We start from the raw sequence: 13,738 nt of genomic DNA on the forward strand, positions 1-13,738 counted from the left end.
TAATCTGTTATAAAATTCAAAATTCATGCAATTCTTCTCTTTTTCAATTAAGAACATTTTTCATTTAAGAAAGATGATGGATTCATAGGACATTCATAACTTTAAGGCATAGACACTAAGACACTAATGATCATAAGACACAAACATAGATAAACATAAGCATGAAAATTCGAAAAACAGGAAAATAAAGAACAAGGAAATTAAAGAACGGGTCCACCTTAGTGATGGCGGCTTGTTCTTCCTCTTGAAGATCTTATGGAGTGCTTGAGCTCCTCAATGTCTCTTCCTTGCCTTTGTTTCTCCTCTCTCATAATTCTTTGATCTTCTCTAATTTCATGGAGGAGGATGGAATGTTCTTGGTGCTCCACCCTTAGTTGTCCCATGTTGGAACTCAATTCTCCTAGGGAGGTGTTGATTTGCTCCCAATAGTTTTGTGGAGGAAAGTGCATCCCTTGAGGCATCTCAGGGATTTCATGATGAGTGGGATCTCTTGTTTGCTCCATCCTTTTCTTAGTGATGGGCTTGTCCTCATCAATGAGGATGTCTCCCTCTATGTCAATTCCAACTGAATAACAGAGGTGACAAATGAGATGAGGAAAGGCTAACCTTGCCAAGGTAGAGGACTTGTCCGCCACCTTATAAGGTTCTTGGGCTATAACCTCATGAACTTCTACTTCTTCTCCAATCATGATGCTATGAATCATGATGGCCCGGTCTATAGTAACTTTGGGCCGGTTGCTAGTGGGAATGATTGAGCGTTGGATAAACTCCAACCATCCCCTAGCCACGGGCTTGAGGTCATGCCTTCTCAGTTGAACCGGCTTCCCTCTTGAATCTCTCTTCCATTGAGCGCCCTCTTCACAAATGTCTATGAGGACTTGGTCCAACCTTTGATCAAAGTTGACCCTTCTAGTGTAAGGGTGTTCATCTCCTTGCATCATGGGCAAGTTGAATGCCAACCTTACATTTTTCGGACTAAAATCTAAGCATTTCCCCCGAACCATTGTAAGCCAATTCTTTGGGTCCGGGTTCACACTTTGATCATGGTTCTTGGTGATCCATGCATTGGCATAGAACTCTTGAACCATTAAGATTCCGAATTGTTGAATGGGGTTGGTAAGAACTTCCCAACCTCTTCTTCGGATCTCATGTCGGATCTCCAGATATTCACTCTTTTTGAGTTTGAAAGGGACCTCGGGGATCACCTTCTTCATAGCCACAACTTCATAGAAGTGGTCTTGATGCACCCTTTTGAGATAAATCTCTCTATCTCCCATGACTCGGAGGTGGAGGCTTTTGCCTTCCCTTTCCTCTTTCTAGAGGTTTCTCCGGCCTTAGATGCCATAAATGGTTATGGAAAAACAAAAAGCAATGCTTTTACCATACCAAACTTAGAAGGTTTGCTCGTCCTCGAGCAAATGAAGAAAGAAGAGAGTAGAAGAAGAAGAAATAGAGGAGATGGAGGGGGCTTTGTGGTTCGGCCAGTGGAGAGAAGTAGTGTTTAGGTTGTGTGAAAATGAGGTGGTGAAGATGGGTTTTGTTCCGAGGGTTACCTGAAACGTGTAGCTCGGTCGTCTGGAGAGGCCCGAGGTGGGGGTTCAGGGACCCGAGCTTGATATGCAGAGTGGTTGGTGGTTGTACCTGCAATGACACTCCGATGCTTAAGTTAGCATGGGTCCAAGCAGATATGTGTAGAATGTGGAATGAATGTCATACCTGGGTGCTCCAGTGTATTTATAGTAGTTGGCCGTGATCTTCCCTGGATAAGATATTCTTATCTTATCTTATCTTTTGGGAGTTTTATCTCTATCTTTGTGGAACCGCCTTTTCTAGGCCTTTTCGGCCTTTAGGTTTTGGGCTGCGTTCCTTTTGATGGGCCTTCCTTGCTTTATTGTCCGAGGTCCGACCTTTAGGCGTGAGCCTTAGGACGAGGTCGGACCTTTTATGAATTTGCCGAGTTGGAGGAGCCCGGTCAGGGTATGAACAGTGCCCCTGCCCGAGTTCGTCCTTTTTGGGAGGTCGAGCTCGGGCATAGTAGTTTTTTCAAAATTCAAAAATGGTCGTTCCTGCATTTATTGCATTTTACCGTTTTTCCTCGATTTCCGTTCGGGCTCTGTGAAGGCTTTATTTATTTGCCCCTTTTCCTCTTTTTCTGCGTTTTTGTTTTTCTTTATCCTTTTTTGAGCACTGCTTCTTCTTTCTCTTTGCTCTGCTTCCCCGAATCTCTCCGTGTGTTTTTCTGGGATTTCCTCTGTGTCGTCGTTTCGTTCTCCTTGCTTCGGAGCTCATCGTCTTCGTTTCTTTCTTCCAGGTTTGTTCCCATGTTTCTCTTTTCTTGTGCCTATATGCTTCTGTTCTTTGTGTGGCTCTTGTTTGTGTCTTTTTTCTTTATGCCTGGGTTGCCCCGAAAAGAGGCACCGCCATTGCTTGTTGTTTGTATATGGGGGGGCTCTTTTTGTTCTCTGGTATTTTTTTGTTCCGGGTTGCCGCATTTTCTTCGTGGGGTTTTTGTTTCTTGCTTTGCTGAATGGGTTTTCGCTGTTTTCTTTATGTGATTTTTGCTTGCTGTTGTATTCTTCTTTGTAGGTAAGAATTTTATGTCTCGAAAGGTTCTTCAAGCGATGTCGACTAAGATTCCATGTGGTCTTGGTTGGGTAGACCCTCTTCCTCTAAGAGTCCCTTCTGTGGTAGATTCTGAGTATTTAGCTAGGTTCCGTAGGCACTGTAGCATATGTGAAAATAGAGAGTCTGAGAGGGATTATGAACTAGTAGCCTCGGATTCCGAGGAGAGAGTGTGCTTCCCGCCCTTAGATAGTTCCGAGAAGCTCTTCTTTTATGCTTATGATTGTTTTTTCTCTAAGCTGAGTGTCCGACTTCCCTTTACCGATCTGGAGTCCGAGGTGTTATGGTCTTGTAACCTTGCCCCTACGCAGCTCCATCCAAATTCTTGGGCGTTTTTAAAGCTGTTTCAACTTTTGTGTCAGTTTTTGGGCGTCTCTCCCTCTATTTCTCTTTTTTCCTATTTGTTTGTGTTGACGAAGCCGGGGTCGGGTGGAGGGAAGGTATCTTGGGTCTCTTTTAGGGCTAACCAGGGAAGGAAGTTTTGTACCCTGTATGATGAGTCCTTTCATGATTTTAAGAACTTTTATTTCAAGGTCCGGGCTTCTGGAGACGTCCGACCTTTCTTTCTAGATGAGAGTGGGGAGCCTTCTTTTCCTCTTTGTTGGCAGGAGAATGTAGTGTCTACTAAGTATACCCTTGAGAGTCTAGATGAGGTGGAGCAGGCTTTTGTGGGTGTGGTAAGCAGTTTATGGGGTCGGGCACCTCACTTGGACACGAAGAAAATGTTGGGAGATCCAAGCCTTCTCCGTTCCGAGTTAGGTAGTTCCCGACCTCTCCGAGATTCATTTTTTTTAGTATTTTGGTTTTGCTTGTTTTGGTGGAATTTCTGTTTGTGGTAATCCTTTTTCTTTTATTTCTGCAGAGATGTCTTCTCAGGCGGATTCCATGAAGTACCTTCGTCGGACGAAGAAGTCTGTGGCTGCTCGAAATATCGAGGCTGGGGAGGCTTCTGCCCGATCTTCTCCGAAGAAGACTACTGTGGGTGTTACTACTCGGTCGAAGACTATTCCGACTCCCCAGTTCCGAGCTATAAATCAAGATCCTCCGACCTCTGGACCTGGTCACTCTTCCCCGCCTTCGTCCTCGGGTCCTCCTCCCAAGAAACAGAAGACCTCTCAAGAGCTTGCGGGTTTTAATGACAAGGATTTTGATGCTCTTGGTTGGATTGAACAGCATATTCTCCCTCAGACCTTTATTTCTACTGATGATGTGTCTATGGAGCACCATTTTCAGTATATGGCGCGGAGTTGTGTCCGGATGGCTAGTCTTCATGCCGCTATTGCCCGAGAGTTCAAGAAATCCCCCATTGGTGCGACCAGTTCCCGACTTGAGAAGGCTCAGTCTGAGTTCGAGAGGATTAGTGAACTGAAGGCTGCTAGGATTACTGAGCTGGAGGCATCTTTGGAGAAAGAGAAAGCTAAGGCTACCGCGGCTGTGGCGGCAGCGAATGCATCTGAGGAGATGGCGAAGGCGGCTACAGAGAATTATACTCGGACATATGCTGAGCTTGTGGAGATAAAGGAGAGATTGCAATCCGCTCAGGATGATTTTTACGAGCTAGAAGGTCATGTGGCTAAGGGTATGGATGCTATGTTTGAAAATTTGAAGGCTCAGGTCCGGGTTCTTGCTCCTGACCTGGATCTGAGCTTATTCAGTATGGATAACGTTGTTGTGGGGGGAAAGATTGTTCCTGCTCCCAACGAGGATGAGGTTCCGGTGTCCGACCCCAAAGTTCCGGTTGTGAACCCGACTTCACCTTTGGCCGGGGATGGATCTGGTGTGGAGGTTTTAAACCGAGATGACGGTGCCGTCGATGCTGTCCCGATTTCTATGTTTCCTCCGCAGCCTCCTGTTGATGTGGAGTCCGGAAAGGATCTTGATTCTCTGTAATCCTTTTATCTTTGGTTTTTTGCCCGGCCTGTGGGCTCTTTTGTTTTTTGGATGGTTTCTGTGAATGCTTTGGACACCTTTTTGCTATTAGCTACTTGTAGTAACTTTTTAGCTTATTATGCGGTGTTTTGTTCGCGTTTTGACTTTTTGTTCCGCTTTTATGCTTTTTAGTTGTTTTTGGATAACAACCTTTTAGCTAGCGCTTGAAACTTTTGTTTTACCCTTTCCTTTGATTTCGTTTTTTCGCTTGTACTTTTTTGTTGTATAGCAACTTTTTAGTAAGCGTTTTCGAAATCTTCGTTTTCGCCGTTTTAAGGCTTCCTTTTCGGGTCCGGGCTTTTTCTCGGACCTCAGGAGGGGGCGGTCGAGTACTTCCCTTTGTTGGGCCCGACCTTGTCGTTGGTCGGCCTTTTAAGTTATTTTTGTAATCTCTTTTTATTTGGCTTTTTGAGCCTTTTCAGAGTTGCTTTATAACTTCTCACATTAATTTGAACCTCGTCGCTTTTATCTTTGCCGACCTTGTGTGGTCTCTTGGCAATGATTTTTTGCGTTTTGTCGAGCATAAATTAATGCGCCTTGGCGGGGTACTTTTCAGGATTTGTTCCATCACGAGGAAGAAGAAAAGAAAATAGAAAAATTTGATTAGTATTAAAAAAGAAAGAGTATTTACAGAGTGTTTACCCTTGACTAGGTCGGGTGCCTTACTTGACCGGGTGTCTCATTAAAAAACCCTTGTAGGGAAAAAGAGTACACCTCGGGTTAAATTTTTCTAGCTGTAGTACCGTCTTAGATTACAGGCGTGCCAGGCCCTGGGCAGCTCATTGCCTTCTAGGTCGGATACTTTGTAATAGCCTGTTCCTAAGACTTCTGTTACCTTGTAGGGTCCTTTCCAATTTGCAGCTAGCTTTCCTTCTCCCGACTTTTGTGTTCCGATGTCATTTCGGATTAGAATCAGGTCGTGAATGGAGAAGCTTCGCTTTATTACTTTCTGATTGTATCTGAGGGCCGTTCGCCGTTTTAAGGCTTCTTCTCGGATCCGGGCTCTTTCTCGGACCTCGGGGAGGAGGTCGAGTTCTTCCTTTTGTGCCTGCGGGTTACTTTCTTCGTTGTAGAAGATGACTCTGGGTGACCCTTCATCTATTTTGATAGGGATCATTGCCTCCATCCCGTAAGCTAGTCGGAATGGTGATTCTCCCGTTGTAGAGTGTGGGGTTGTCCGATATGCCCATAGTACCTGGGGGAGCTCCTCGGCCCATGCCCCTTTGGCCTCTTGGAGTCTTCGTTTTAACCCGGCCAAGATGACTTTATTTGCGGCCTCTGCTTGTCCATTGGCTTGTGGGTGCTCGACTGAGGTGAATTGCTGTTTGATTTTTAGTTCGGCCACCAAGTTCTGAAAACTTGTGTCCGTGAACTGTGTTCCATTGTCTGTTGTGATGGAGTAGGGGACTCCGAACCTTGTGACAATGTTTTTGTATAGGAATTTACGGCTTTTCTGAGCCGTAATGGTGGCTAAGGGTTCAGCTTCGATCCACTTTGTGAAGTAGTCGACCCCTACTATGAGGTATTTGACTTGCCCCGGTCCTTGGGGGAACGGGCCGAGTAGGTCAAGTCCCCATTTTGCGAAGGGCCATGGTGCGGTGATGCTGATAAGGTCTTCGGGTGGTGCCTTGTGGAAATTGGCGTGTTTTTGGCAGGGGGGGCATATTTTCACAAATTCCGTTGCGTCTTTCTGCAAGGTTGGCTAGTAGAACCCGGCTCGGACTACTTTTTTGGATAATGCCCGAGCTCCGAGATGGTTCCCACACATGCCTCCGTGGACTTCTTCGAGGACGTTCTTTGTTTCTGAGGTCGGGACGCACCTAAGGAGGGGGTTTGAGAATCCTCTTCTGCATAATACGTCGTGAATTAGTGTATAATTCTGGGCGTCTTTCGTGAGTCTTTTAGCTTCCTTTCTTTCGGCGGGAAGAGTTCCCGACTTCAGGTAGTTGAGTATGGGGGTCATCCATCCTTGCTGTTGGTTGGATATATTTAGCGTTTCTTCCTCTCTTAGCACGGAAGGGGATTGTAAGGTTTCCTGGAGGAGACTTCTGTTGTTGCCTCCGGGCTTGGTGCTGGCGAGCTTTGAGAGGGCGTCTGCCCGGGCGTTTTGTTCCCGAGGTATGTGCTGAATCTGTATCTCTGAAAAGTGGCGTAGTTGTGCCTGTGTTTGGTCCAGGTATTTTTTCATGGTGGGGTCCTTGGCCTGGTAGCTTCCATTTACTTGAGATGTGACGACCTGGGAGTCGCTGAAGATCGTGATTTTCTGGGCTCCGACCTCTTCGGCTAGCTTTAGACCTGCTAGTAGGGCCTCGTATTCGGCTTGGTTGTTCGAAGCCTGGAACTCGAATTTTAGGGATAGTTCTATCCGCGTTCCTTGGTCGCTTTCGAGTATAACCCCGGCTCCGCTTCCAGTTTTGTTTGAGGACCCGTCGACATACAGGTTCCATGAGAGTGGGGTTCCAGGGGTCTCAGTGTATTCTGCGATGAAGTCGGCTAGATACTGAGATTTTATGGCAGTCCGGGTTTCATAGTGGAGGTCGAACTCGGACAGTTCCACCGCCCATTGCAGTATTCGTCCTGCCAGGTCTGTTTTTTGGAGGATGTGTCTCATGGGTTGGTTTGTCCGGACTTTGATGGTGTGGGCTTGAAAGTAGGGACGGAGCCTCCGAGCTGTGAACACTAGGGCGTAGGCGAATTTTTCTATCTTCTGATAGTTTAATTCGGCCCCTTGTAGTGCTTTGCTTACAAAGTATATGGGGTGTTGTCCTTGGTCATTTTCTCGTATTAATGCTGAAGCGACTGCTCGATGTCCAACCGAGAGGTATAGTACGAGTTCTTCTCCTTTTAAAGGTCGGGTTAGGATTGGTGGCTGCCCGAGGAATTCCTTGAATTCTTGAAAGGCTTTTTCGCACTCCGGGGTCCATGAGAAGGATTTCCCTTTCTTTAGGAGTGAGTAGAGAGGTAGTGACTTTATTGCTGATCCTGCCAAGAATCTTGATAGGGCGGCTAGCCTTCCATTCAGTTGTTGTACTTCTTTGACACACGTCGGGCTCTTCATATTGAGTATCGCTTGGCATTTGTCCGGGTTCGCTTCGATGCCCCTTTGGGTCAGCATGAAGCCTAAGAACTTTCCGGCTTCTGCGGCGAAGGTGCACTTTGTCGGGTTAAGCCTCATGTTGTGTTTTCTGAGAGTACCGAAGACACTGGTGAGGTCGGTCAGCAAGTTTCTGTCTTCTTGTGTCTTTACCAGCATGTCGTCGACGTACACCTCCAGCTGTAGTCCGATGTGCTCTGAGAACACTTTGCTCATTAGCCTCTGGTAGGTTGCCCCTGCATTCTTCAGCCCGAAGGGCATTACTATGTAGCAGTAGTTTGCCCTTGGGGTTATGAACGAGGTCTTTTCTTGGTCGGGTCCGTACATCGGGATTTGATTGTACCCTGAGTATGCGTCCATGAAGGAGAGATATCTGTAGCCTGAGGCTGCGTCTACTAAGGCGTCGATGTTTGGTAGCGGATATGGGTCTTTGGGGCAGGCTTTGTTGAGATCCGTGTAATCGACGCACATCCTCCATTTTCCGTTGGGCTTTTTTACCAGGACCACGTTTGCGAGCCATAGGGGGTATTTTACTTCCCTAATGAACCCTGCATCTAGCAGTGCTTGTATTTGTTCTTCTATTGCTTGCATGCGCTCGGGTCCGAGCTTCCGGCGTCTTTGTTGGACAGGTCGGGATCCCGGGTACACTGATAGCTTATGGCACATCAGGTCGGGGCTTATGCCTGGCATGTCGGAGGCTTTCCAGGCGAAGAGGTCGGAATTCTCTTTTAAGAGGGTTATGAGTTCCTCTTTTAGGCCCGCTTCGAGGTTTGCTCCTATGTTTGTTATTTTTTCAGGTGTGTTCCCAATCTGGACTTTTTCGGTTTCTCCCTCTGGTTGTGGCCGAAGATCTTCTCGGGATTGAACTCGTCCGAGTTCTATTGTGTTGACCTCTTTCCCTTTTAGGCTCAGGCTTTCGTTGTAACATCGCCGCGCTAGTTTTTGGTCGCCTTTTAGGGTAGCGATTCCTTTTGCGGTAGGGAACTTCATACAGAGGTGTGGGGTCGAGACTATAGCTGCCAGTCTGTTTAGGGTTGGTCGCCCAATGAGGGCATTGTATGCTGAAGTGACGTCGACTATAATGTCGTCGATGCTTAATGTTTTAGATTGCTCGCCTCTTCCAAAGGTAGTGTGTAGCGAGATGTATCCTAAGGGATGGATCGGGGTATCCCCTAGCCCAAATAGGTCGGTGGGATAGGCCTTTAGTTCTTTTTCTTCAAGTCCGAGCTTGTCGAAGGCCGTTTTGAACAGGATATCTGCTGAGCTTCCCTGGTCAATCAGGGTTCGATGTAAGTTGGCGTTTGCTAGGATAATGGTGATTACCATTGGATCGTCGTGCCCGGGTATTATCCCTTGAGCATCTTCTCGGGTAAATGAGATAGTAGGTAATTCGGGTAGGGGACTGTCTTCTCGGACGTGATAGACTTCTTTGAGGTGTCTTTTTCGCGAGGATCTGGATGTTCCTCCGCCTGCAAAACCTCCATTTATCATGTGAACGTGTCTTTCAGGGGTTCGCGGGGTTTGTCCGGCCCGATCTTCGTTATCTCCCCGCCTTCTCTTCCTGATCTCTTCTCCTTTCTCTGCTATGTATCTGTCGAGTTTTCCTTCTCTGGCTAGCTTTTCTATAACATTTTTTAGGTCGTAGTAGTCGTTAGTAGAATGACCGTAGAGCTTGTGATATTCACAATATTCGGACCGATCTCTCCCCGCTCTCTTGTGTTTTAGCGGTCGGAGCGGTGGGATCTTTTCGGTGTGGCATACTTCTCTGTAGATGTCTACCAGGGAGACTCGGAGGGGGGTGTAGTTGTGGTACTTCCGTGGCTTGTCTGAGTTGGGTTCTTCTTTCTTCTTCTGTTCCCGATCTCGATCTCGGAGTGGGTAGGTTGATTCCTTCCTAGAAGAGTCTCTTAGCTGGGAGGTTTCCTCTATGTTGATATATTTTTCTGCCCGCTCCTGCACCTCGTATAGGGAGGTCGGGTATCGTTTGGATAGGGATTGGCTAAACGGTCCCTCTTTTAGGCCGTTTGCTAGTCCCATGATGGCTGCTTCAGTGGGCAAGCGTTGTATGTCCAGGCAGGCTTTGTTGAATCGCTCCATGTATTCTCGGAGAGTTTCTTGGTTACCTTGTTTGATCCCGAGTAGACTGGGGGCATGTTTTGTCTTGTCCTTTTGAATAGAGAACCTTGTTAGGAATTTTTTGGTTAGGTCTTCGAAGCTGGTGATTGATCTTGGTGGCAGGTTGTCGAACCACTTCATGGCTGACTTGGTGAGGGTGGTGGGGAAGGCTTTGCACCGAATCGCGTTGGAGGCGTCGACTAGGTACATTCTGCTTCTGAAGTTGCTGAGGTGGTGACTTGGATCGGTGGTGCCGTCGTAGAGATCCATATCGGGTGGTTTGAAGTTTCGCGGTACCTTCTCCTTCATGATCTCTTGCGTGAAGGGATCATGGTTGCCTTCGGGGGTGGTGCCGCGTTCTGTCCGGTTTTTCAGGTTGGCCTCTATTTTCCGCAGTTTTTCTTCTAATTCTCTGCGCTTTCGAGTCTCCCTTCTCAGATCTTGTTCAGTTTCTTTCTGCTTCTTTATGTCCTCTTCGAGTTGTTTCAGTCGGTTTTGTTGTGCCCGGACTGCTTCTAGAATTTCCGAGCTCTTCTCCTTTTCGGAATTTTGTGGATCTTTGTTTGGGAGTGATGTCTTTGGGCGATTCTGTTTGTTTCCTCCTGGAGTGCGTGGTGATAGAGGGCTGTCCGGTCGTTCTCCGGTGTCAATTTCGTCCTCTTGTTCAGATGCGGCGTGGTCATTGTTGTGAGGGTCGTCCGCCATGGTAGAGGGATGACTTCCAGGTCCCCGGCAACGGCGCCAATGTTCCGAGGGTTACCTGAAACGTGTAGCTCGGTCGTCTGGAGAGGCCCGAGGTGGGGGTTCAGGGACCCGAGCTTGATATGCAGAGTGGTTGGTGGTTGTACCTGCAATGACACTCCGATGCTTAAGTTAGCATGGGTCCAAGCAGATATGTGTAGAATGTGGAATGAATGTCATACCTGGGTGCTCCAGTGTATTTATAGTAGTTGGCCGTGATCTTCCCTGGATAAGATATTCTTATCTTATCTTATCTTTTGCGAGTTTTATCTCTATCTTTGTGGAACCGCCTTTTCTAGGCCTTTTCGGCCTTTAGGTTTTGGGCTGCGTTCCTTTTGATGGGCCTTCCTTGCTTTATTGTCCGAGGTCCGACCTTTAGGCGTGAGCCTTAGGACGAGGTCGGACCTTTTATGAATTTGCCGAGTTGGAGGAGCCCAGTCAGGGTATGAACAGGTTTATATAGGATGGATGTGAGTGGTGAAGTAGGTGGGGATCCTGTGGGGTCCACAGATCCTGAGGTGTCAAGGAAAATTCATCCCTGCACCAAGTGGCGAGCAAAAATACTCTTTATGCCAATTCTGGCGTTAAACGCTGGGCTGGTGTCCATTTCTGGCGTTTAACGCCAGCTTCTTGCCCTTTCCTGGCGTTTAACGCCAGTCTGGTGCCCCTTTCTGGCGTTAAACGCCCAGAATGGTGCCAGACTGGGCGTTAAACGCCCATTTGCTGCCCTCACTGGCGTTTAAACGCCAGCAAGGTTTTCTTCCAGGGTGTGCTGTTTTTCTTTCTGTTTTTCATTTTGTTTTTGCTTTTTCAATTAATTTTTTGACTTTCCATGATCATCAACCTACAGAAAACATAAAATAACATAGGAAAATAGATAAATATAACATTGGGTTGCCTCCCAACAAGCGCTTCTTTAATGTCAACAGCTTGACAATGGGCTCTCATGGAGCCTCACAGATACTCAGAGCAATGTTGGAACCTCCCAACACCAAACTTAGAGTTTGAATATGGGGGTTCAACACCAAACTTAGAAGTTGGTTGTGGCCTCCCAACACCAAACTTAGAGTTTGACTGTGGGGGCTCTGTTTGGCTCTGTTTTGAGAGAAGCTCTTCATGCTTCCTCTCCATGGTAACAGAGGGATATCCTTGAGCCTTAAACACAAGGGATTCTTCATTCACTTGAATGATCAATTCTCCTCTGTCAACATCAATCACAGCCTTTGCTGTGGCTAGGAAGGGTCTGCCAAGGATGATGGATTCATCCATGCACTTCCCAGTCTCTAGGACTATGAAATCAGCGGGGATGTACTGGTCTTCAACCTTTACCAGAACATCCTCTACAAGTCCATAAGCTTGTTTTCTTTAATTATCTGCCATCTCTAGTGAGATTCTTGCAACTTGCACCTCAAAGATCCCTAGCTTTTCAATTACAGAGAGAGGCATGAGGTTTATACTTGACCCTAAGTCACACAGAGCCTTCTTAAAGGTCATGGTGCCTATGGTACAAGGTATTGAGAACTTCCCAGGGTCCTGTCTCTTTTGAGGTAATTTCTGCCTAGACAAGTCATCCAATTCTTTGGTGAGCAAAGGGGGTTCATCCTCCCAAGTCTCATTACCAACTAACTTGTCATTTAGCTTCATGATTGCTCCAAGGTATTTAGCAACTTGCTCTTCAATGACATCTTCATCCTCTTCAGAGGAAGAATACTCACCAAAGCTCATGAATGGCAGAAGTAAATCCAATGGAATCTCTATGGTCTCATTATGAGCCTCAAATTCCCATGGTTCCTCATTAGGGAATTCATTGGAGGCCAGTGGATGTCCATTGAGGTCTTCCTCAGTGGCGATCACTGCCTCTTCCTCCTCTCCAAGTTTGGCCATGTGGGTCATGTTAATGGCCTTGCATTCTCCTTTTGGATTCTCTTCTGTATTGCTTGGAAGAGTACTAGGAGAGAGTTCAGTAATTTTCTTGCTCAGCTGTCCCACTTGTGCCTCCAAATTCCTAATGGAGGACCTTGTTTCAATCATGAAACTTTGAGTGGTTTTGATTAGATCAGAGACCATGGTTGCTAAGTCAGAGTGGCTCTGCTTAGAATTCTCTATCTGTTGCTGAGAAGATGATGGAAAAGGCTTGCCATTGCTAAACCTGTTTTTTCCACCATTATTGTTGTTGAAACCTTGTTGAGGTCTCTGTTGATCCTTCCATGAGAGATTTGGATGATTTCTCCATGAAGGATTATAGGTGTTTCCATAGGGTTCTCCTATGTAATTCACCTCTTCCATTGAAAGGTTCTCAGGATCATAAGCTTCTTCTTCAGATGAAGCATCCTTAGTACTGCCTGGTGCAACTTGCATTCCAAATAGACTTTGAGAGATCATATTGACTTGCTGAGTCAATATTTTGTTCTGAGCCAATATGGTATTCAGAGTATCAATCTCAAGAACTCTTTTCTTCTGATTCGTCCCATTGTTCACGGGATTCCTTTCAGAAGTGTACATGAATTGGTTATTTTCAACCATTTCAATGAGCTCTTGAGCTTCTACAGGCGTTTTCTTCAGATGAAGAGATCCTCCAGCAGAGCTATCCAATGACATCTTGGACAGTTCAGACAGACCATCATAGAAGATACCTATAATGCTCCATTCAGAAAACATGTCAGAAGGACACTTTCTGATCAATTGTTTGTATCTTTCCCAAGCTTCATAGAGGGATTCACCTTCCTTCTGTCTGAAGGTTTGGACTTCCACTCTAAGCTTACTCAATTTTTGAGGTGGAAAGAACTTTGCCAAGAAGGCATTGACTAGCTTTTTCCAAGAGTTCAGGATTTCTTTAGGTTGTGAGTCCAACCATATCCTAGCTCTGTCTCTTACAGCAAAAGGAAATAGCATAAGTCTGTAGACCTCAGGGTCAACCCCATTAGTCTTGACAGTGTCACAGATTTGTAAGAATTCAGCTAAAAACTGATGAGGATCTTCCAATGGAAGTCCATGGAACTTGCAATTCTGTTGCATTAGAGAAACTAATTGAGGCTTAAGCTCAAAGTTGTTTGCTCCAATGGCAGGGATAGAGATGCTTCTTCCATAGAAGTCGGGAGTAGGTGCAGTAAAGTTACCCAGCACCTTCCTTGCATTGTTGGCATTGTTGTTATTTTCGGCTGCCATGGGTTCTTCTTCTTTGAAGATTTCTGTTAGGTCCTCTACAGAGAGTTGTGCCTTAGCTTCTCTTAGCTTTCG

At 46.3% G+C, this 13,738-nt stretch overlaps 1 non-coding gene across 1 annotated transcript; it reads left to right on the plus strand.

Moving 5' to 3' along the window:
* Window positions 1–13,157: 13,157 nt before the first annotated feature.
* Window positions 13,158–13,261, plus strand: LOC112804502 (small nucleolar RNA R71). Its single transcript, XR_003203116.1, has one exon. It is a non-coding gene; the product is annotated as a small nucleolar RNA R71 (small nucleolar RNA).
* Window positions 13,262–13,738: the final 477 nt, after the last annotated feature.

The sequence above is a fragment of the Arachis hypogaea genome, chromosome 5 (genome assembly GCF_003086295.3).
Source record: "Arachis hypogaea cultivar Tifrunner chromosome 5, arahy.Tifrunner.gnm2.J5K5, whole genome shotgun sequence".
Taxonomy (NCBI): Eukaryota; Viridiplantae; Streptophyta; class Magnoliopsida; order Fabales; family Fabaceae; genus Arachis; species Arachis hypogaea.